The sequence below is a fragment of the Aotus nancymaae genome, unplaced genomic scaffold, assembly GCF_030222135.1.
Source record: "Aotus nancymaae isolate 86718 unplaced genomic scaffold, 86718_ANA_hifiasm-v0.15.2.pri h1tg000108l, whole genome shotgun sequence".
Taxonomy (NCBI): domain Eukaryota; kingdom Metazoa; phylum Chordata; class Mammalia; order Primates; family Aotidae; genus Aotus; species Aotus nancymaae.
The window spans coordinates 2249621-2273048 of record NW_026988523.1 but is presented as its reverse complement, the minus strand read 5'-3'; the positions used below and the strand labels follow the sequence as shown (position 1 = coordinate 2273048).

The following is a 23428-nucleotide window of genomic DNA, read 5'->3' as shown; positions in this document are numbered from 1 at the left end:
AGCTCCAGTTGTGAGAATTTTGTAGATGCTGGTTTGAAGACATTTCTCCTTGAAGAATTTTTGAGTGTGCTTTTTGTCAGGTACTTCTGGAGTATTGTCAGTCTTGACCAAGGCTGAAGTTAATTATGTCTAAAAGACTCCTGGACAAGACCTAGTCAAAAAGCAAATGATATTTTTAAAAGCAGAAGAATTACTGTTTTAGAAATTAGAGTAAAGAGGGATCAGATTTACTTCAAAACCCTAGGTATCTTTAATGCGATTCTTCTATTACAATTTCCCTCAGGATGCATATAATACCCCCATAAGGTTCTTTTCGTCATATAAGGGCAGAGTGGTAGACCTGTTTGTACAATATCCTAGACCAGCCCAAAAGTATTCTCTTGACCTGGGTCTCATTCAACACTGGGTCACAGACACAAATGTGAATGTGGTATATATCGCTTCCAAAATTCAAAGGTTCAACAAGTATAATACATTTTCGGTGGTAGAAGATAAAAGGTGGATCTTTTTTCTTTCCCTTTAATGATATATATCTATCTGTTCTCATCTACTATAACTTCAGAAATTTTACTGCTTTTGTAGGCTGCTATATTTTTATAGGATTTATTCTCTACTCTCTGATACACACGTTGCTATCAAAACATTTAGGGTATTATATTTCTATTCTGTGTTTTCTAGGTTTTTTTTTTCACTTTAAACATCATGAATTCATGTGATATCCTATGGAATGCTACATCGTCAGGGTAATTGTGGATGAAATTGTGGCAGAAAACTGGAGAGTTGACAAAAACATGGGCAAAATATTCAAATTTATTATGTGTTATATTGTTTCAAGAGTTTTAAATTTTTCTTCATGTAAGGGATTCTGAGTTTCTTTTTTTTTTGAGACAGAGTCTTGCTCTGTTGCCAGGCTCCAGGCTGGAGTGCAGTGGCGTGATCTCGGCTCACTGCAACCTCCACTTCCTGGATTCAAGCAATTCTCCTGCCTCAGCCTCCCAAGTAGCTGGGACCACAGGCATGTACTACCATGCCCAGCTAATTTTTGTATTTGTTTTTATTTTTTTTTTAGTAGAGATGGGGTTTCACCATGGTCTCGATCTCTTGACCTTGTGATCCACCCGCCTTGGCCTCCCAAAGTGCTGGGATTTCGGGATTCTGAGTTTCTAAACTAATTCAAAGTTGGAAACTGACTGAGGAGTCTTGACTCTTTCTGTGGTTGTTCAAGTCTAGCCCCTGTTTACCAGACCTAGGAGTTTCTTTTAATGTAATAAAATCAAGTTGTTCTCAAAAGAGAAGTGTCTGTTTATGTCCTTTGCCCATGTTTTACTGGGGCTGTTTTATTCTTGTAATTTTGTTTAAGTTCTTTGTAGATTCTGGATATTAGACTTTTGTCAGATGGATAAATTGCAATTTTTTTCTCCCATTCTGTAGGTTGTCTGTTCACTTTGATGATAGTTTCTTTTGCTGTGCAGAAGTTCTTTAGTTAGATCCTATTTGTCAATTTTTCCTTTTGCTGTTATTGCTTTTAACATTTTCATCATGAAATCTTTGCCCATGCCTATCTCCTGATTTTCTAGATTTTCTTCTAGGATTTTTCTAATTTTGGCTTTTAAATTTAAGTCTTAAATCTATCTTGAGTTAATTTTTGTATAAGGTGTAAGGAAGAGGTCCAGTTTCAATTTTCTGCATTAGCCAGTTCTCTCAGCACCATTATTAAATAGGGAATCCTTTCCCCATTGCTTGTTTTTGTCAGGTTTGTTGAAGATCAGATGTTTGTTGCAGATGTGTGGTCTTATTTCTGAGATCTCTATCCTGTTCCATGGGTCTGTGTGTCTGTTTTTGTACCATTACTATGCTGTTTTGGTTACTGTAGCCTTGTAGTTTAGTTTGAAGTAGGATAGTGTGATGCCTCCAGCTTTGTTCTTTTTGCTTAGGATTGTCTTGGCTATATGGGCTCTTTTTGGTTTCACGTGAATTTTATAGTAGTTTTTTCTAATTCTGTGAAGAATGTCAATGGTACTTTAATGGGAATAACATTGAATCTGTAAATGACTCTGGGTAATAGGCCATTTTCACAATATTAATTCTTCCTATCCATAAGGATGAAATGTTTTTCCATTTGTTTGTGTTCTCTCTGATTTCCTTGAGCGGTGGTTTGTAGTTCTCCTTGAAGAGTTCCTTCCCTTCCCATGTAAGCTGTATTCCTAGGTAGTTTATTCTCTTTGTAGCAGTTGTGAATGGAAGTTCGTTCATGATTTGGCTCTCTGCTTATCTGTTGGTGATGTATAGAAATTCTTGTGATTTCTGCACATTGATTTTCTATCCTGAGACTTTGCTGAAATTGCTTATCACCTTAAGAAGCTTTTGGGCTGAGTCAATGGGTTTCTCTAGGTCTAGGATCATGTCATCTGCAAAGAGAGACAGTTTGACTTCCTCTCTTCCTATCTGAATATCCTTTATTTCTTTCTCTTGTCTGATTTCCCTGGCCAGAACTTCCCAAACTATGTTGAATAGGAGTCATGAGAGAGGACATCCTTGTCTTGTGCCGGTTTTCAAGGGGAATGATTCCAGCTTTTGCCCATTCAGTATGATATTGGCTATGGGCTTGTCACAAATGGCTTTTATTATTTTGAGGTATATTCCATCAATACCTAGTTTATTGAGATTTTCTTTTAACATGAAGGGATGTTGAGTTTTATCAAAGGCCTTTTCTGAATCTATAAGATAATCATGTGATTTTTGTCTTTAGTTCTGCTTATGTGATGAATCACATTTATTGATTTCCATGTGCGAAACCAGCCTTGCATCAAGGGCATGAAGCCAGCGGGATCGTGGTGGATAAGCTTTTTGTTGTGCTGCTGGATTCAGTTTGCCAGTATTTCATTGAGAATTTTTGCATTGATGTTCATCAGGGATATTGGTCTGAAGTTTTATTTTTTTGTTGTATTTCTGCCAGGTTTTGGTATCAAGATGATGCTGGCCTCATAAAATGAGTTAGGGTAGAGTCCCTCCTTTTCAATTATTTGAAATAGTTTCAGAAGAAATGATATCAGCTCCTCTTTGTACCTCTGGTAGAAATCAGTTGTAAATCTGTCTGTTCTTGGGCTTTTTGTCTGTTTGTTTGTTGGTTGGTAAGCTATTTATTACAACCTCAATTTCAGAATTTGTTATTGGTCTATCCAGGGATTCAACTTCTTACTGGTTCAGTCTTGGGAGAGTATATGTGTCCAGAATTTGTTAATTTCTTCTAGATTTTCTAGTTTGTTGGCATAGAAGTGTTTATTGTATTCTCTATAGTTGTTTGTATTTCTGTGGGGTCGGTGGTGATATTGTCTTCATCATTTTTAGTGTGTCTGTTATGTATCCAACAAACATATGAAAAAAGCTCAATATCATTGATCATTAGAAAAATGAAAATCAAAACCGTACTGAGATACCACCTCATTCCAGTCAGTATGGCAATTATTAGAAAGTCAAGAAACAACAGATGCTGGTGAGGCCATGGAGAAATAGGAACACTTTTGCATTGTTTGTGGGAATGTAAATTAGTTCAACCATTGTGGAAGACAGTGTGGCAATTCCTCAAAGATATAGAACCAGAAATACCATTTGACGCAGGAATCCCATTACTGGGCATATGCCCAAAGGAATATAAATCATTCTATTATTAAGATACATGTACATGTATATTCATTGCAACACTATTCACAATAGCAAAGACATGGACTCAACCCAATGCCCATCAGTGATAGACTGAATAAAGAAAATGTGGTACATATACACCATGGAATACTATGCAGACATAAAAGGGAAAGAAATCGTGTCATTTGCAGGGACATGAATGGAGCTGGAAGCCATTATCCTCATCAAACTAAGACAGAAACAAAACCAAACATCACATGTTTTCATTTATAAGTGGGAGCTGAACAATGAGAACAAATAGACCCAGAAAGGGGACAACATACACTGGGGTCGGTTGGGGTGGGGAGGGGTGGGTAAAGGAAAAGAGAGTATCAGGTTAAATATCTAATGCATGCAGGGCTTAATACCTAGGCGCTGTGTTGACCTGCGCAGCAAACCACCATAGCATACCTTTACCTGTGTAACAAACTTGCACGCTCTGCACATGTATTCCAGAACTTAAAATTAAATTAAATTAAAAAGAAAATAAAGTTATTTGGTCTTAGTAATAGTAATGAACTTATCATTAAGATCTCTGTGGATAGAGGTTTCTAAACTTTCTCAGTCTTGTTGTTCGTAGTGTCTCAGTAACATTTTTTGGTGCCTCTAGGTCAAATTAAGTAACTAAAAGTTCCATTTATTAAGTAGTTAGTTGGACTATAACAACTTAATACATATTTATGTCCCAATAACTTGCTGATTACATAAAAAAGAAATATGCATAAAATGAACAAAAATATTTTTGTTTTATTCTTAAGTAACCTCAACTACTTACCAATGGGTTATGTACATGAAGAATATAATACACACAAATTGAAAGAAAAGAGTATATTTTTGTTTTATCTTTAAATAATTTTAATTTCTTACTTGTAGAATATATGCACCTGTTAGGCACTACTTAACTTTTTAAGTCTGGGAATCACATTAAAAACTACCACCCTCATTTTCTATTCAACATTAACTTTCATGTCAGTATCTGCTTTTGACCACAGCAGCCATCAAAACCCTGTTTTTCGAAGATATGATATTACCAAAAGGAATGTAGCATGATCTAAAGTGGAAATTGTAAACTACCTTGAGCTAGTAGTACATGCAGTATATTTCACTGTGTTTTCTTCAACATTTAAAAGATATTGGGCCACTTCTGTGACTTTGCTGCAGAGCCTTGGGCATCTTAGTATGTGGTTTGAGAACTGTGGCTTTTGAGTGAAATAATTCTGATTAACATACTGACCCAAGCAATCTATTTTGGTAATAATGTGCACCTTATATCTGGTGGTGAAGTTCCACTTTGGGTCTTTCAATTCATGTTGAAATCACCGAGCTCATTTCAACCTCAGCATCTGTCACCTACAGAGAACAACTTGGACACTCTATAAAAATGCTGGGACTCCCTTCACCAATATATTTTTCAAAGCTTTGGTAGTGAGAGTATTTTGAGGACTTTTTCAGAGGTCATATTAGGTATGACAGTCAGTGGATGATAAAAATCACATCAACAGCCTTTCAGTGTCTCTGGATAATTTTCTTAATAACATTCCAAGAAATTTATGAAATGTCACATTCATTTTCTGTGGCCAGTGTTGAATGTAGGTTAGGAAAGGAACAAACCCAAATGCCCATCAGTGGTAGACTGGATAAAGAAAATGTGTCACATATACACCATGGAATACTACGCAGCCTTGAAAAAGAATGAGTTCATGTTCTTTGCAGGGACATGGATGAAGCTGAAAGCCGTCAATCTCAGCAAACTGACACGAGAACAGAAAACCAGACGCTGTATATTCTCACTCATAAATGGGAGTTGAACAATAAGAACACATGGACACAGGGAGAGGAACATCACACACCAGGGCCTGTTAGGGAGTGGAGGGCAAGGGGAGGGAAAGCGTTAGGACCAATACCTAATGTATGCGGGGCTTAAAACCGAGATGATGGGTTGATAGGTGCAGCAAACCACCACGGCACATGTGTATCCATGTAACAAACCTGTACATTCTGTGTATGTATCCCAGAACTTAAAGGTAAAAAAAAAATAAATAAATAAAAAGAAAACAGTAAGATCCAGCAACTTGAACTAGTGTATTAAATTTAAAAAATCTGTTCATTGCACCTGTAGTAATAAATTTAGTTAATTACATTGCAATGCCTTTCCTAGTTGAACACTCTCAGAATCCAGAAATTAGCACATAGATAAACCATATCTTTTCCAATATAACTTATATAATTTTTGCAATTATTGTAAGATAGATTTTTATCTTCTCAGTTTTGGGGGACACTGGGTATCTGATTCTAGTTAGGATTCTGGAGAAAATGAAGGGTGAGGTAATGGGAGATGAAGAGAAATGGCTTCCAATCCTAAATTAACTTCTACAAATTAGAGTTGCAGAGTCCTCAGGAAAGGCAGGACTAATTATTTGAGACAGGGGAAAAGCTACTTCCATTGAGAGAGGAAACTAAATGGAAGCTGTAGTTTCTTGATTTTCCAAGTCCTTCAAACCCCCATTAGTGCTCCATTCCAATTTTGGGCATTCCGTGTGTTCTCTTGTCAGTGTTCATGTTTTCAGAAAAAGACCTGGAAAATCTGTGGACTCAGTGGATGTGATTCAACAATATGGGTGATAGAACTTAGTGCTTATTATTCATTTATTTTAATTAAGTAGCTGTAAGAGATCAGAGGCAATTTTACAAAATTGTATTAGTCCCTATAATTAAGTTCATAATTTTAAGTACAATTTAGGATTATATTGTTGTCATTTCACCTCATCGTATATCCTTCAATTCTTTAGCACTTTTTACTGTTCTATGGCAATGGATACTTGTTTCCTCTTTTTCTAACTGGTTTGTGATTTTCTCAGGTAATAACAAGTAATAACTTTTAGAATCTTTATTTTAAACATTTTCAGGCATATACAAGTTAGGGAAAATAGCATAGATAAAATACATATATATACCACTCATGTTTAATGTTGACAAATATATTGTCAAATTTACTTTTTTATTACCAAAGTATATTATAGACAAAATGGCTTTTCATTGCAAATATGGAAATATGAATATTTAAAGAAATAATATTTTCTTACATAAACACAATACCTTGACTCTGCCTAACACATTGAACACAAATTCCCTAATATCATCAAATCATAGGTCGCAATTTCATTAGCCATGCCATCAATCCGTGCCAAGAGCATCAGTATTCCCCATCCTTTAACACTAGCTATATTTTCACTGCCTTTATCAGCAAATTAGCTATACAACAAATTTCATGTATCGTTTCATCCATTCCTCTTTGATTACCCTATAGCTCTATAAATTGCAATAACTTGTAGTAGTATTTTTGTACTAGTCAAGATTCTACTAGTGGGTGAAACAGACATTAATCTGGTTAACTTAAGTAGAATATAAATTTATAGAAATGATATCCTATACCTCCATTTGAAGGATAATAGACCAGGCATAGATGGAAACCAAAGGAAGTGAAACATAGTCAAAGATATGCTGTAGGAGTTACCCTCTTAGGTCACTGCTGGTTGGCACTGTCACCATGCGTCCTTTGTGGCGCACTACTGGGATCTCAATTCTGTAACTCTGACCCTGAACCTCTGGGTCATTCTCTCAAATATCAGAGGCATGAGCCCACACTCTAGCTAACAGAAAGTAAAGGGTGATAATGTCTATTGGAAGTAAGGTCTTGTCTCTCAAGACAATTATGAAAAAAATATCTGGACGTTTATTTCAGGTTAGATTCTCTACATAGCAGGCTTTGAGATAAAGATTTGCTTAACTGGATTTTAATACACATGGACCAAACATTCCGGGAGGAAACCTTCAAGTCTGAAACGTCTTTCAGCACACCCAGATGTTTAGAATTGCATAGACGTATCTGGGATGTTTCTTATCTGGTTTTGTTTGTTTGTTTGTTGTTTTGGATGTTTCTTATCAGTAACCATAATAACAAATGGACCATGACTTGTACCAAGAAAAAAGCCAGAATGCCTCTACATTCTTTCCTAGAAATTAAAAAATAAATACAAATGTGAGAAATATATTATCTAGCATGAAAACTTTTAACTAGGTGAACAAAGTTAGGCAACAGATGAGCAGCTGTTTGACTTTACTTTTAGTTATTATGGAAGCTTTTAGTTAGGACACAATCCTGAACCATTCAAGCTGGGTGACCAGTTGGGGTCATTGCAATTCTAATTAAGCATTCCCCTTTGAAACAGATGACAGATGCTTTATGAATATATTTTCCTACATAGCCTTAATATGCAAAGTTGATGTGCTTTCTTATTTTTGCAATTCAGTTATTTAAATCATATGCTTTCTTTTGATGAGCAATAGCTCTTGTTTATTCATAGAAAATGCCATTATCCAAATGTTAACAATGTGAGTTGTACCTAATATTTTTGAAGTTTGAAATATATAACTCTAAAAAGTACAATGATTGACAAAAGATGACTTAGCATGCTATGTATATGTATATTTCTGTGTGTGTATACTTGACCTTCAGTACTTTAAAGTCATTGCTATTTTTGCAATATGTAAACAATAAAGAACCATCAACTTATTGATCACCATCAAGATTGTTACAATATCCTTGCAGTTGTACCTTAAATTCTGTGTCATCCAGTCTCTGTCATGCCAGTTGGTCTTTTTGTTTTGTTTTGTTTCATTTTTTGAGATGGAGTTTTACTCTTGTTGCCCAGGCTGGAGTAAAATGGTGTGATCTTGGCTCACCACAACCTCTGTCTCCCGAGTTCAAGCGATTCTCCTGCCTCAGCCTCCCACGTAGCTGGGATTATATGCCTGGCTAATTTTGTATTTTTAGTAGAGATGCGATTTCACCATGTTGATCAGGCTGGTCTCAAACTCTCAATCTCAGGTGATCTGCCCGCCTTGGCCTCCCAAAGCGCTGGGATTACAGGCATGAGCCACCGCACCCAGCCCAAAAGTTGGTCTTTATGGAATCACTGAATGATCATTCTTAACTCAGCAGATTCTATTTTCCCTATGCTTTGTGCTTTAGCAAATCATATTTTACTCATTATATTAGTATGAATTTGAAATTAAGTAATCATAAAAATAATCAACTTAGAGAGTCATCAGTGGAGTCTTACTTAGAACCATTTTGTTGTTGGATTCTTCTAGTGCCGTCACTCTCAGATAAATAATGTTCTACTGAGAACATTATTCAAATTCAAACGAGACTTTGTGGCTGTTTTTTCTTTACATCATTAATATGTGTTATCTTCCAATCATATGTAAGCTGCTTGATGGCGGGAGCTCGGATTTTAATACCTGCAAAGCCCATGCAAGATCTAATTCAAGTTCACATTTGGTCAGGTCTGTGGTGGGATGGGGGCCATCAGCCCTGCAGTGTGTAAACATTATTAACAAGAGACCTTCCTGACCCTCCTGGCTCAAGGAAATGGAAAGGAAGAATTAGCTAGCCAGGAGACAAAACTAGAGCCGGGAAGAACAGTGGCCCTGAACTACATTGAGTCAGTGGTGGATATAGGAGACCTTTTGAGGAGAGATGGAAAGGACAGACACTGGAAGCCAAGATGGGCTCAATTGAGATGGGACAGCGGAGGAAATGCTGGACCTGGACAGAGCCAGAGAGCTCATAAGAACCACTCTGACTAGACAGAGGATGATGACAGGCATGAGGGCCAGGACCAAAGTTCATTAAGATGGTCATGATGGAAGACTGGGATCATAAAGAAGGAGGACCAAATCTGGGATGATGGAGTGGGGAGTGAAAGAGAAGTGGGAGTGAATGTGATAAGGGGCCCAGAAGAAAGCAGACATCTGGGTTCTGTTCCAGCTGTACTTATTCCTGATCTTCCCATGGGTCTGGCCTGCTTCTGACAAATGCACATAATCAAATATGGTTTATGTAGCCCTCTCTGGACTTTGCTTGCCCTCACTCGCTCTCTTTCTTTCTCTCTAGCTTCTCTCACTTTTGCTTTTGCTGTTTCTCGTGCCATGAGACCACAAAGATACAACTAATAGGCAATTCAAGTCGTTATTATCATAGATGTGAAAGCCAAGAAAATGACACTTCTAAATTCAGCAAACTACCTGAAAAACAGTTGCATGAATAAAGGATACACGGCATGGTCCAGGATGATAACAAAGAAAAATGGAGAAGTGGTGAGGGCAATTTGGAGAGGTCCAGTGAAATGAACAATTGAACTTACTACAAGCCAGACAGCAGTCTGGAGTCCCTCTTCATGCTAGTTCTAATTTTGAAACAGCGATGGAAGGCAGATATTATTATTATAATTTTAAAATAAGGAAACTGAGGCTCAGAAAGATGAAATAACTTGCCCAAGGTCACACAGCTCAGTGACAAAACCAGTATTCACATCTGGGTCCCTCTGACCCAAATCTGGGCCTCTTTCTGCTTCCTTCTGAGGAAATTCTTATCTGGGAAGGATCCAGTGCTTCCGGATCCCTGAGAGCCATCTCTTTCTTCTTGACCTTTTTCCTGATATTGTGGAAAGGCACAGTTATCAGTGGAGTCTTACAGATTTACCCATGGGCATTCTGTGGTATCCTTAGAGCCTTTGTTTCTTGACATATTCTCATCTCCCACCTACCTTGATATTGCAAATGGAATAGTACAAATAAATAAAACAGCGTTTGTTAAAAAATAATGTGACCCAATCTGCTTATGTAATTGGTCTCGAATGCATGGTCTGCTGCTTCCTCACTGGAGCTAGATTTAATACTTAATTCAGCTGCAGAGGGAGAACTTGAGTACATCACTATTCTCTGTGCCTTTGGCCACTTGCTTTCTGCAGGAAGGACATTTACAGAAACTAGAGGGATGAGGAAACTGCATCTAAACTCCCCGTGTTGGTGGGGTCAGCAGTTGTAAGCTGCTAGGAAATTGCCATGTTCTATTGAAGTTTCTGCGCCTGATCCAAGACACTGTTTACACACCAGGCCCAAATCTTTCCGGTCTCAGGAAATACCAGTGATCCTTGGCTGAAGTCAGTATACCAAAAAACCTTAAGAAGTTATTCAGAAACGAATTCTGAAAGCCTCCCATGGTCATACAAGGCAAGCCAAATACTGACGTTGTATGTGGAAGATAAGGCTGCAATTAAACACTCACAGTAGATCCGAATTTTATCTGGTCTACTGGGTGGTGCTGTCTGGGAGTGTGTGCTTCCCTAGGAAAGGAGCTCAGCCAGAAGTCGACTTGTGGTTCTCTGATTTCCTGCTGGCCTTTGAAGGCTTGCTATCTTTAGTTATCATGGGGTGATTTGTTTACCTTTTAGTCCTATTGATTAGGATACATTCATTCATTCATTCATTCATTGAACAAATATTAGCTGAGACTCTATTATGTGCCAGGTTCTATGTAGGAACTGAGGGCACAATGCTAAGCAGAAACAAGCACATTTCTTATATTCAAGGACCTTATAGTCTAATAAAGGAGAAGAGAAAGAGAATCACAGAGATATGTAACATCTAACTGTGAGCAATTTGGAGAAAATGATAGCCAGGTTTTGAAAATGTGTAACATGGATTGAATCCAGTCTGAAGCATTGGGGCAGATGTCCTTGGGAAATGATATTTGAGCTGAGATTTGGAAGACATGGACCATTCCATGAACCTTGGGGACTGACGGTGAATTAAGACTAGGATTTGACAAGTCCTTGGAAGTGTGCAGACACTGACATCTGAGCAGTCAGCAGAAAGCTTGCTTGGTTTTAGCTCTTAAGATGGCAGCATTATTTTGGCAAAGGAAGGAGGATCCCATGCTTGTGCAGACACAGCCTCCTCCAAGTGAGATCCGTACCCTTTCTGCAGATCTTTCTCGATGCCTCAGCTGTAACCCATTTCTTCTATGTGTTTTACAACATCAGAGTCAATTGATCAGCTCCCTCTTGAAAGTCTTCTGCTCCGTTACTCACTACTGAGGTGATTCTACCATTTGCTTTTTTCTTTTCCTGCTTTCCTACCCTCTGACCCTTTCCACCATTCTGACCCCTTTCATTACTGCATTTCTTTCAGTTTTCTCTATCTCTTTGATTGTTGGTTTATGCACATTATAACTTATATACAAATTCTAAGACTTCTGGGTTGTAACTGTGACCACTGGAAGTAGAGACAAAAGCAATTCCTGGGTCATGTGCTCCTATAGGTACAGTAAGCAGTGCACGCAGTGCATCTTTTTATGTGATTTCCCCCCACCATATAGCAAAATCTAGGTGGAATTGAATCACTTCTATGATGAAATTTGCCCAAATCTATCCTCCTGTGGATGATCTTTACCTGGGAAATACGTGCACTAAGCGCTTTTAATAAGAGAACTGCAGTTTTGTTCCTTCATTGCGTTTCACCCAGGCTGTAACAGGTGTGACACTTAAGCCGAAAGTAAATTTAATAGGAAACTGAGGTTTCGTTTCCCTAGCAACGTTGATTCAGCCTTCTTACAAATGGAAACAACACTGGAGGCCTTTGTTTCTGCATTCCCAGCTCCGGGGCAATGTGGCATCCTGAGCACTCTGGAAACAGTGCTGTATAATAGAATTCTGCAGCACTGACTTTAGAATTTTCTCTCACTGAATTTCATACAACCTCGTGGCCATTCTGCTGCAGCTAATATTCATCCTATTTGCTGGAAAAAAAAATGAGGACAGAGGAATATTCAGTGTTGTGACTTAGTACCTCGGGGCGTGCATTGTCAGCAGGGCAGGGCACATTATGCAAGGGCAGGGGAAGGAGTTCGGTGATTCAGGAACAACCATGGCTAGAAGGGTCCCCCTGTTGTTCAAGGTCAAAGTGGACAACTGTCCAGTCGCTCAGATATTCAGAGCTGGAGCACTGGTGTGTAGGAAGAGTAAACGTACCGTATACATGGCCATTTGTTCTTACCTTTCCTATCTATCTTGAATATTTTATACGCACTAGAGCAAGTCTTAATAAAAACTCTGAAGATAGAGCCATCCACATTTATCCATTTGAATAATTTGCATTAAAAAGGCATTGGTAAAATTTAGTCCATTTTCAGCATCTAGGAGATTTCATGGGCTTATTTCTGGGAGTCTGGGAGGCTTTATAATATAGTGGTAGATGTCCAGGGTTCTAGTGATAGACTGCCAAGATTTAAATATTGGCTCTCCCACTTAGTAGCTGTGAGCTCTGGAGAAGCCTCTAACTTTTCTGTATCTCTGTTTTCTCATCCATAAAATGGCCACAACAGTACTGTAGTGTGGTAGAGATGGTTAAATGGAGACATCTATTTAAAGCACTAACAATACCTACAGCCTTATAGTAAGTGCTTAGTATGTGTTAAACATGGAGCTGCCACACACTGCCACCCATTTGCAGCAGGAAGAGAGCACTTTGGGGAAAATTTCACTAGGACAGACAAATGTAAAATGTTACCCTCACTAATTTCATGGAAATTTGTCCCTATTTTGTAGCTGCTGCTTTAACCATGTGATGGGGCTAGGGCTTGGGTTCATGGAGGAGACGCAAGGGCCAGAGGAGGTGGAGGAGGAAGAAGAGGAGGAGCTGAGAAATCCAGTGGCCTCAGAGCTGCAAACCGGTTGACACCCACATACCACCTTCCTCTTTTTCAGCGAGGTTTGCCCATTCCCAGTAACCAGAGACCCTGTGAAGGACTATGAGTTGCTTTTATCCCGGATGTCTAAGAGCCAGCTCTGAAACGTAACTCCTCAATGTGAAGTTACTCACCGATTAGTCCATAGCTCTGCTTTCTGCAGTGAGAAAACGTGATTAGCACAGCAGCGCTGCTTGTCCTGTGAATCCAGAGAACTGTGTGGGTGTGATGTGAAGGCAGACTTGTTTTCACTCTTAAGGTTAAGCTCAGAAAAAAATGAAAAAGGACTAATTCCCTGTTTTTCATGTTTCTTAAACATTTATCTTGCAATTTCAGAAAATTAGAGGGCATAGTATTAACTTAAGACAGTGTTAAGACTTCAGACCAAAATCAACTAAAAGAGCAAATGCCACACTTTCTCTTCTTGTTTGTAACTGAGAGTACATGTCACCTTGTTGAAGCCCTAATTGTGGGGCATTCCTCCTCCTCTTCCCCATTCACATTCTCATGTTCCTGAGAGATATTAGAGAACAAGAAACATTCTGGCCAAATGTATTCTTGGGGAGAAATTCTGTCCTAGATACAGACAGTAGGAAAGGCACCTTTAGTTACTTGTGATCTGGCCTGCAGACATCTCCCTGTGTTTTCCCTCCTCATATCTTTCCTACTTCACTCTTCAGGGGCACTAACCCTTTTAGGATTGCCTCTCGTCTCCAGCCCTGGGCTTGTGCTGGTGCTTCCACCTGGAGTACTTGTCCTCTTCCTAGACTTTCACCTCAACTTGTATTTTTGTAAACTCCTGCTCCTTTAGACCAAAATATGATCTTCCTTGAGACACCTTCCTGACAACCCCAATACCCTTAAGGTATTCATTCCTCTGGAATCGCTTAGACATTGTGCACATCTCACATTTAGCCCTTCTCACATGAAACCCCATTGTACAAAAGTGGGGTGCGTGTATATGTGTGTGTGCGTATTGTAACTGCAGACATCTCCCTGTGTTTCCCCTCCTCATATGTGTGTTAGTGGTTTCCCCCATACATAATGATAAGCTTAAGGATGGAGGCCAGGTCTTGTTCATCTTTACTTCCTGTTTCTAGAACAGATTTTACACAGAGATAGTTAATGAAAGCCCCTTTTATGTATGAAAGAATGAGCAGTGGCCAGCGTCCTCTGCCACTTTCCTGCCAGGTACTGGGCACCCTGGGAGGACACCTCCCCCAAAAATCTCCTCCTCTCTTCTTTGACCTTCCAGCCTTCCCCATTTTCTCATTTTTGGTTCTGCCCTGGTCCTTAGAGAGGCTTTCTGAGACTCAAAATAGATTTCCAAATCCAAAAGAGAACAGCAGGTAGTGCAGGAAGCCCATAGGCCAAGGTAACCATCATCAGCCCTGTCATCAACAAAAGGTAACTGATGAAAAGATTTGAGGGTCCAAGCATTTTCTTTTTTTAATCCTACTTTCAGTGGAGTCTGGTAGCAACTGAGGAGAGGAGAAACTCTCTGATAGCAGCTCAGTCCAGTATCAGGTATTATTTTACCTCCTTTAAATCTTTTCTGTGCTGGTTTCATATTTTGTGGGAAGTTCCTGTCAATATTTTTTCATATATCCTCTTCCACTGCATGTCATTAGTATCCCACATTAGTATCCCAAGCTTAATCAAGCTTGACTTCTTCACATAAAAGGTTAGCTATGTGAAATTCAAATGCCATTATGAATATTTATGGTCAGTAGTAGCTCGTGATTAAGTCCCAGCCTATTAGGTAGGAAGATAATGGTATTATTTGATTGGTGCCTAACTGAAACTAATTAATTAACTCCCTTGCTCTCTGCTTTTCCTTGGTGCCTGTGACATCTTTGTGGGATGAGTGTGCTATATAGGAAACGTGGTTTCTTGATTTGTGGGTTTGTAGGAATCAGTGAGATTCAAAGAACTTGTCAATCTATGTGTATTTTTTATTTTCTGTTTCGACCTTTATGAACCCTTTTCATGTCATAAGAGAAGGAAGAGAAGGTCACATAGCTTTTCCCCTCCTTTTTCTCATTTTTCTCTAGGTAGATAATGTTATATTGCTGGGTCTGGAAGCTGCCCTCCTCAATAAGCTTGATATGGACTATAAACGTCGGAATCCATATGAAGAGCAAAAGGGTTACATGTACTAAGTGCTAATGTGAGGAGATCTCTCGGTGTTTATTGGCCAAGATGAAGATGATGGCAACAGCTAACACTTACTGACACTTATTATTCTCAGGGTTTCCCAGGGATAGCCTTATCTAATCTAAGTTATAAACTGTTAGATCTAGACAATTATTTTACCCATTTTACAGATGAAGAAGATGTTGCCTAAGTCATTTATCCAAGTTTATGCAGCTTGTGCATGTCAGAGCCAGGACTCCAGGACTCAAGGACTCAAACCTGGGTCTGTAAGATCCCGAGAGCCGAACTCTTCCCAAAGATACTATCCCGAGTTCCGGCTCACGTTGATTCCCTCTCCAATCTCAGGGTTCCTGAGCTCCTGAGGGATAGTTGCAAGCAATCAGGAGCAGATGAGATTCTAGAAGAACGGCATTTACATGAAAGATAAAATAAGGGATAATCATTTGTACAAAAAGGTTTACCATAGTGTCACTTTAAGGAAGAAACTCCCCAGTAACACACAAAATATCAGTTGTTGTATAGAGATTCATACCACACAGCTTTTCTTCAAGCACATAAAACAAAGCAGGACTGGATTTTAGTATTGGCCTGAAACACAGTTTTGGGTGTTTGGACCCTAAGTCATGTTGAAATGATTGCTGGGTATATTAGATGTTTTGATTTTCTGTGATAATTCAGTTAAATCATTCTGGAATTCTGATGGATTGTGTATTTGTATACAAGGGGAGCTTGAACTTTTTCCAGAACATTTATCTGGGTCTTATTATTTTTTATATATATATATATATATTTTTTTTTTTTTATTTCTCTTTTTAAAACTAGTAAATGCCTTGTGATCTTTTCGATAGTGGGACATCAAGTTTAACTAGACAAGTTTATTTTTTCTCCATATCACATTGTGACTTAGTGGCCTAGATTTCATCCCTGTAAGTGGGTGACCTATATTATTCAGATTCAGGTTCAAAAGATGATTGTGGAGTCCTATGATGTGCTGGGCATATCTCCTTATGTTTTCTTATTTCATCCTCACAACAACCTCATCTTATGGGTGAGATTGATAGATTGGAACACCGAGGCTCGGAGGGTTGTTGCTACTAGCACAAAGTGAGATCAGCAGCTGGGATTTTGACCCAAGTTACAAACCTTACAAGAAGAATGGTGCTTTTATGATATCAAAGCTCTGTTCTCTATTTTCTAATGCATATGTCTCTCCTCCCTAAATAAGTCAGTGAACGGTTTATAGTATCTTTAAAACACAAGTATAAATGAAAATGAGATTTTACCTTTTTATGCTACTGATGTCTTCAGCATTTATACCAAACATTAATGACATTGGGCCTCTTACTCCTATTATTTGAGTTCGGCAATTATGAGCCAATTGCTTAGTTTCCGGCAGAGAAGGAACTCGGAGGTGGAAGGCTCAGGTCCTCAGTGCCTTCTATCCCTGTAATTATGCCTCTGAGTAATTGCCTTGTGCCCTTTGGAGGAGGAAAACAATAACCAAATTACTGCAAGCTATTTGTGAACATGATGGTGGGATGTTTTAAAGGTTTATTTTTAACTTTTATGTTTTGAAAAGAGCATAGGCAATAAGATCATCTAAAACGGGGGTCCATGTTAAACTGAAGTGAAAGTCTATCCAACCAGATCATAGTTTTTTTTAGAATCACGTCAAAACTTTTTTCCTGTCTCTCTTCTTTTGAGAGCCCCCAGGATTTAAAGTGCTGTTGGCAACTGCCCCAGCAGTGGGTGCTGAGGGAGGGGCCGGGATCAGGAGTGTCAGGGCAGGCCCCTTCCAGGGCTGCCTCCCGGGCCACCAGCATTCCAGCAAGTCCTCCTTTCAACACCAGGGGCAATTTGATATGATATTTGGAAAACAATATAATAAAATGAGCAAATGAGCAGCACTTCTCTTTTATGAGTTGCAGGGTGACTTTGCCCTTTTGCACATAAATTCAATTTCGATGCAGTTTTGATGAGTTTGATTAGTTAATGAGTTATATTAATGAAGCCAGATTTGTGCATTTGATTCCTATATGGATCACTTAGCTTTTTTTTTTCCCCCATGTTGACTGATTGCACTTTTAAATCTTGCCAATCTGGGGTCTTGATCACACGCTGGCCAATTGCCAGGCTCCTAGAAGGTACTAACTGTTCCCTCTCTCTCATTGGTAAAGTGACACAGTGGGGCTGGGGATCTCTCTGAATATGAAGACTGTATATTTTCAGAAGCAGTTTCAATGCTACTGTAAATCCCTCTGAAGTAGACTGAAATTGTCATCCTAGCTGAAAGGTAGGAAGTGTGTGATGTTCTATGCCTATGCTCCCATCAGTAATTGCACACATAACCTTGAGATTGCATGGATTGCACAGACTGCCTTTATTTTTTATGATACCCTGCCGCTTGTAGGGGAGTCTCAGGGTGGGGGTGGGAGCTGGACTTCAAGAGCACAGGCACTGTTTGGGCAATGAAGTGTCTTGGTTTGAATTTTGGCCCCACTTCTTTGTTAGCTATGAAAACTTGAGCATCTCTTAATTCATTTAAGACCTCACATTCTTCTTCTAGAAGATTGGCATAGGCCGGGCACAGCGGCTCACGTCTGTAATCCCAGCACTTTGGGAGACCAAGGCAGGTGGATCACATGAGGTCAGGAATTGAGACCAGCCTGGCCGACATGGTGAAACCCCATCTCTACTAAAATACAAAAATTAGCCGGGCGTGGTGGCAGGCATCTGTAATCCCAGTTACTCGGGAGGCTGAGGCAGAAGAATCGTTTGAACCCGAGAGGCGGAGGTTGCAGTGAGCTGAGATCACACCACTGCACTCCAGCCTGGATGACAGAGTGAGACTCTGTCTCAAAAAAAAAAAAAAAGAAGATGGGCATAATAAGTATTCAGCCTCATGAGGTTGTTTTAAGGACAAAACAAGATAATCCATATAAAAGAACTTGGTATAGTGCCTTGTAAATAATAAATCCTCAAAAACTGTTAACAGTGATTAATATGCTAATTTCCATCTTGTAGAAGGAAAATAAGGATGTAATAGATGAAATAATTTATAAAATCTTTTGGTGCTAGGTCTGGATTGATAAAATATTAAAATACATTCTGTATAGAGGTTAACTTCGTACAGTTGAGAGGCAGTTGAGATAATTGGTTAAATATCATATTTAATGTATGAGGAACAAATAGAAAAGCCAGATGTGTTAAATTTTTATTTTTATTTTAAACTCTTTGGCAAGAACCTTCACACTAACTGATCTTCATAGTTTTCTTTGGCAACGGAGCAAATCCAAAGAGTCTTTGGTTGGTAAAGGTGCGTCGACCAATGAGAGGCTCGTGGTAAGTCGCTCATTCTGAACTGAAGATTTCTCTTTGTACAAAAGGAGTAAGAAATCTTAGTTCACTGGGTTTTCATGAGGCATGAGTAGGATAGTTCATATAAAAGGACTTCCTAATCCACAAAGTTCTTCAGAAAGTAAAATATGTTATGATTATTAATATTCTTAGATGGTTGAAGAGTTAAGGGAAAAAGAAGCTCCTTAATTCCTTGAAAAGAGTGCAAGACGGTAGTGCTGAAGGCCAGTGTAGACCCAGCTCTCTCCTCTTTTAGATTTTTATTGCTCAGGCACTGGGTGGATGGCATTGTATTAGGTGGGCTTGCTTTAAATCTTACTGATGGCATTTTATCTATTTTGCTCTCTGCCATCGCTGGCCACAGAAGACAGAACTGCTCAACCTCTTTCATCCCTTTGGACACCTTGGTCTTTTTTCAGGAAAGGAATCTTTCTCCTTAAGGAAATAGAATGCATTTCTTGATATGGAAATTATGTATCTTGTTGGAAAAAAATCTATTCTCAGAGAATGTCTCGCACACAAAAAAAAACACTGAATCAGATGGTACTATTCCTGCAGCTTCATTCATGAAAAACAGCTGCCCCTCTAATAGGCAGTGAGGAAAAGGGTCCTCAGGGTATTCATTTGTGGTTGTAGGGAAGCTAATGTCACTCTAAGCTGGAAGGTGTTTTATGTCCACAGTTAGACATTTCTTGTTGTTTTGTTTTGTTTTTTTGTTGAGATGGAGTCTTGCTCTGTCACCCAGGCTGAAGAGCAGTGGCACCATCTTGGCTCACTGCAACTTCTACCTCCCAGGTTCAAGCAATTCTCCTGCCTCAGCCTCCCAGGTAACTAAGATTACAGGCACATGTCACCACGCCTGGCTAGTTTTTGTATTTTTAGTAGAGACAGAGTTTCACCATATCGGCCAGGCTAATCTCAAACTCCTGACCTCAAGTGATCCAGCCACCTTGGCCTCCCAACCTTTCTTGTTTTGAAAATGAGAAACTGAGGCCTGGAGCATGTTAAGTCTCCCACCATAAAGACATATCCAGTTCTATCTCTTGACATATTTCAGGTTTTATTTCATGTTTAGCCATACAACATTGTTTTCCTTTTGGTCTTTGTAGTGTTCTTGGCACATCTTTGTGTTTGATCCTTTGCACATGTTATCCCTTATGTCTTAAACAGTCTACCTCCCCTACCATTCATGTGACTGCACCCTGCTCGATACTGATCAATATTAGCAGTACTTCAAATTTTTCCCTCTCTCTGTGTGTCATTCACCAGATTGTAAGTCTAAAGGGAAGGACCATTTTAAAATTGTATATTCCCCATTGTGTTCCTTACATCCTGCCAAGCACCTGACTCATTTTACATGTTCAATAAGTATTTATAGAATGAAAAAAAAAACTATACCACTATTTTTATATTAAAGATTTTAATCTCCTAGTGACATTTTTATAGTCTGCAAGGGCCTAGAATCCTTAAGCCTTTGGTCATTATCTAGACAAAACAGTGAGGATTTCCTGTTTCAATCTAAGCAAACACCCAGTCATAAGCAAAACTGCTTTGACCTCAAAGATATAATAAAAAATGGAAGAGATTATGGAGAGTGTTGGATTTCTATGGGGAGCTGGTTGCTCATGACAAGACTTGTCTTTGGGAATAGCTCAAGCTACATGAAGGAAATTGAAACCCTCGCAGTGGAATAGCTTATTGATGAGAATGACTCTCTGCGTACTGAGTAATTATCAGTTGAGGAAGATTAACTGAAGGATAAAATTCTTACCTTGAGGGTTTTGGGGAGAGGGCTGGGCATTGATTCAGTTTACCTTGGAAGTCTCCTTTTATTCGAGGGCATAGCCCTAGGCAGCAGACAGCCACATATAAATGTTTTTAATACTTCTTTTACCCTGCCCTGAATTGGAATGCTCCCAGGGGCAAGAACGTGTCTCAGTCATCTCTGGATCCTTCAGAACTTGCTCAGAGCTTGGCATAGAGCAGACTTTTAGTAAATGGTTTTGAATAAATTATCGAACAAATGGGAGGTAGACATACTAAATAGTTAAGATGTTTTGGTGTTTACATGTCCATATGTATACTCTGATGACTCAACACTATAGAGAGAATGGCTGGCTGCTTGCAGTTGGGAGCCTGGACAATGAGTCCTCTGCCTAGCATTCAATGGTGAGAAGGCAATCCACAGTCTCTAGTAAGGTACTCTAATAAGGACTGAGCCCCAGTGCCACTCTGTTGCTTATTAACTTTGTGACCTAAGGCAAGTTGTCTAGCAAACTTGGTCCCTAGTATCTTCATCATTTGAAAGAACCTATAACATTACTTACATTTTTGAGTGGTTGTAAGAAATAACTAAATTTACACATGTAGAATGCTTAGCACTGTACTGTTGCATAGTAAGAACACAATACATGTTGGTGCAAAAGTAATCGCTATTTCGGACCATGAATTTTAAATCATTATAACTAGGCTCAAGCACACCTTTATTAATCAAAATAGGAACCATTACAATCAACACATTTTTGCCTACAAGAAATAAGTTTGTTTATTCCTGTAGCCTAAAAATCTGTGCCTTCAGATTTAACACACTCTTGGAAAGCATTTTCTGTATCCTGCTGGTTGTGGAAGGGTTTTTGCTGCAAAAAGTTGTCGAGATGCTTGAAGACGTAGTAATCAGTTGACGAGAGGCCAGGTGAATATGGCAGGGTAGGCAAAATTTCATAGCCCAATTCATTCAACTTTTGAAGCGTTGGTTGTGCGACGTGTGATTGGGTGTTGTTGTGGAGAAGAATTGGGCTTTTTCTGTTGACCAATGCTGGTTGCAGGCAGGGCAGTTCTTGGTGCGTCTCATTGATTTGCTGAGCATACTTCTCAGATGTAATGGTTTTGCTGGGATTCAGAAAGCTGTAGTGGATCAGACCGGCAGCAGACCACCAAACAGTGACCAAGACCTTTTTTTGGTGCAAGTTTGGCTTTTGGGAAGTGCTTTGGAGCCTCTTCTCCATCCAACCACTGAGCTAGTTGTCACCAGTTGTCATATAAAATTTACTGTTCATCACGTCACAACCTGACCAAGAAATGGTTCGTTGTTGTTACATAGAATAAGAGAAGACGACACTTAAAAACGATGATTTTTAAATTTTCACTCAGCTCGTGAGTCACCCACTTATCAAGCTTTTTCACTTTCCCATTTCTTTCAAATGCCAAATGACTTTAGAATAGTTGATGTTGATGTTGAGTTGAGTTCTTCAGCAATGTCTCGTGTAGTTTTTAGAGGATCAGCTTCGATGAACACTTTCAACTGGTCGTTGTCAACTTTTGAGGGCGGGCCACCCTGTTTCTTATCTTCAAGGCTCTCCTCTCTGTGAAACTTCTTGAACCGCCACTCCACTGTATGTTCATTAGCAATTCCTGGGCCAAATGCATTGTTGATGTTGCAAATAGTCTCCGCTGCTTTATGACTCATTTTGAACTCAAGTAAGAAAATGTGAACTCAAATAAGAAAATTGAACTCAAATAAGAAAAGAATTTGCTTTTGGTCTATCATTTCCATAGTCTAAAATAAATATAAAATGAACAGCAAGTAATAAGTCATTAGCAAAAAAAAAAAACTCATAAAGCGAGAAATGTGCATTAAAATGATGTAAAACACATTTGTTTAAGAATGTATTCCAGTATCAAATGGAAAATTTTAACAATGCAAAAGCCACAATTACATTTGCACCAACCTAACAGCAACAAATGTTAACAAAATCCAACATTTTTTGAGCACTGCTATATCTGTGTGCGTATGTAGGTAGGTATAGATGTGTATGTGTGCATCTATGAATGTGTGTGTTCTTATATCCTCAAAGCAGGCCTAAGAAAAAGGTATTACTAATATTTATGTTTATAGATGAAGAAAGTAACACAGAAGTGTTCGACTATTTGTCCAAGTTCATATATGCAGTAAGTGGTCTGAACCTCTGAGTTTGGCATTGTGATCTCTTTGCTTTCCATTGCTTCTTTGCTAATGTTACTGGTTTAAAAAGGAGTGGAAAGTCTATGGTCAGAAGTACTGATTGCATTAGGTTCTGTACAGGGCAGTTTAGTAACCTAGCCATATTGCCACACAAAACTTTTCCCACTCTAGTGTGACTTTTAGCATCTATCTTTACATAACCTAGAAAGCCTGGAAGTGTTCTGTTTAATTATTACAACTATTTCAGTAAGCCACTGAGTTGAAAGTGAATAAAGCCGCTAAAAGATATAAAGCTGTCTTTGGCTCAGATTTACCTCACTGGTTATAATCTCAGGGTGACCATAGGTGATGTCATGCAGCTATGTTTATGGGGCTCACTTTGGGTAAATTTTATCAAAATGTACTTCTTTTAGTGGAAACCACTATATGCAAGAATACCTTTTGAGTTAAGCAAAGTTTGCATTAATGAAATATTGAGAAAGATAAAGAAAAAAGAAATGGTTGGGTAAATTGTATTTCATTGAGGGATAACATATGTTAATTTTTAACACACCCAATATTAGCGTTGATTAGTGCTGTGAGATCCATCTATGTTTCTTCTGAAAGTGACCTCCCATTGGAGTCAGTCACTTTATTTCTAGACACATGGATTCTCACTTAGTCAAAGGGAAGCAAGAGTT

The 23428-nt window shown here is 38.8% G+C and overlaps 1 pseudogene; it reads right to left on the bottom strand.

The window, feature by feature from the left end:
* Nucleotides 1–21273: 21273 nt before the first annotated feature.
* LOC135272319 (histone-lysine N-methyltransferase SETMAR-like) overlaps nt 21274–23428 on the bottom strand; it is a 53496-nt pseudogene continuing 51341 nt past the window's right edge.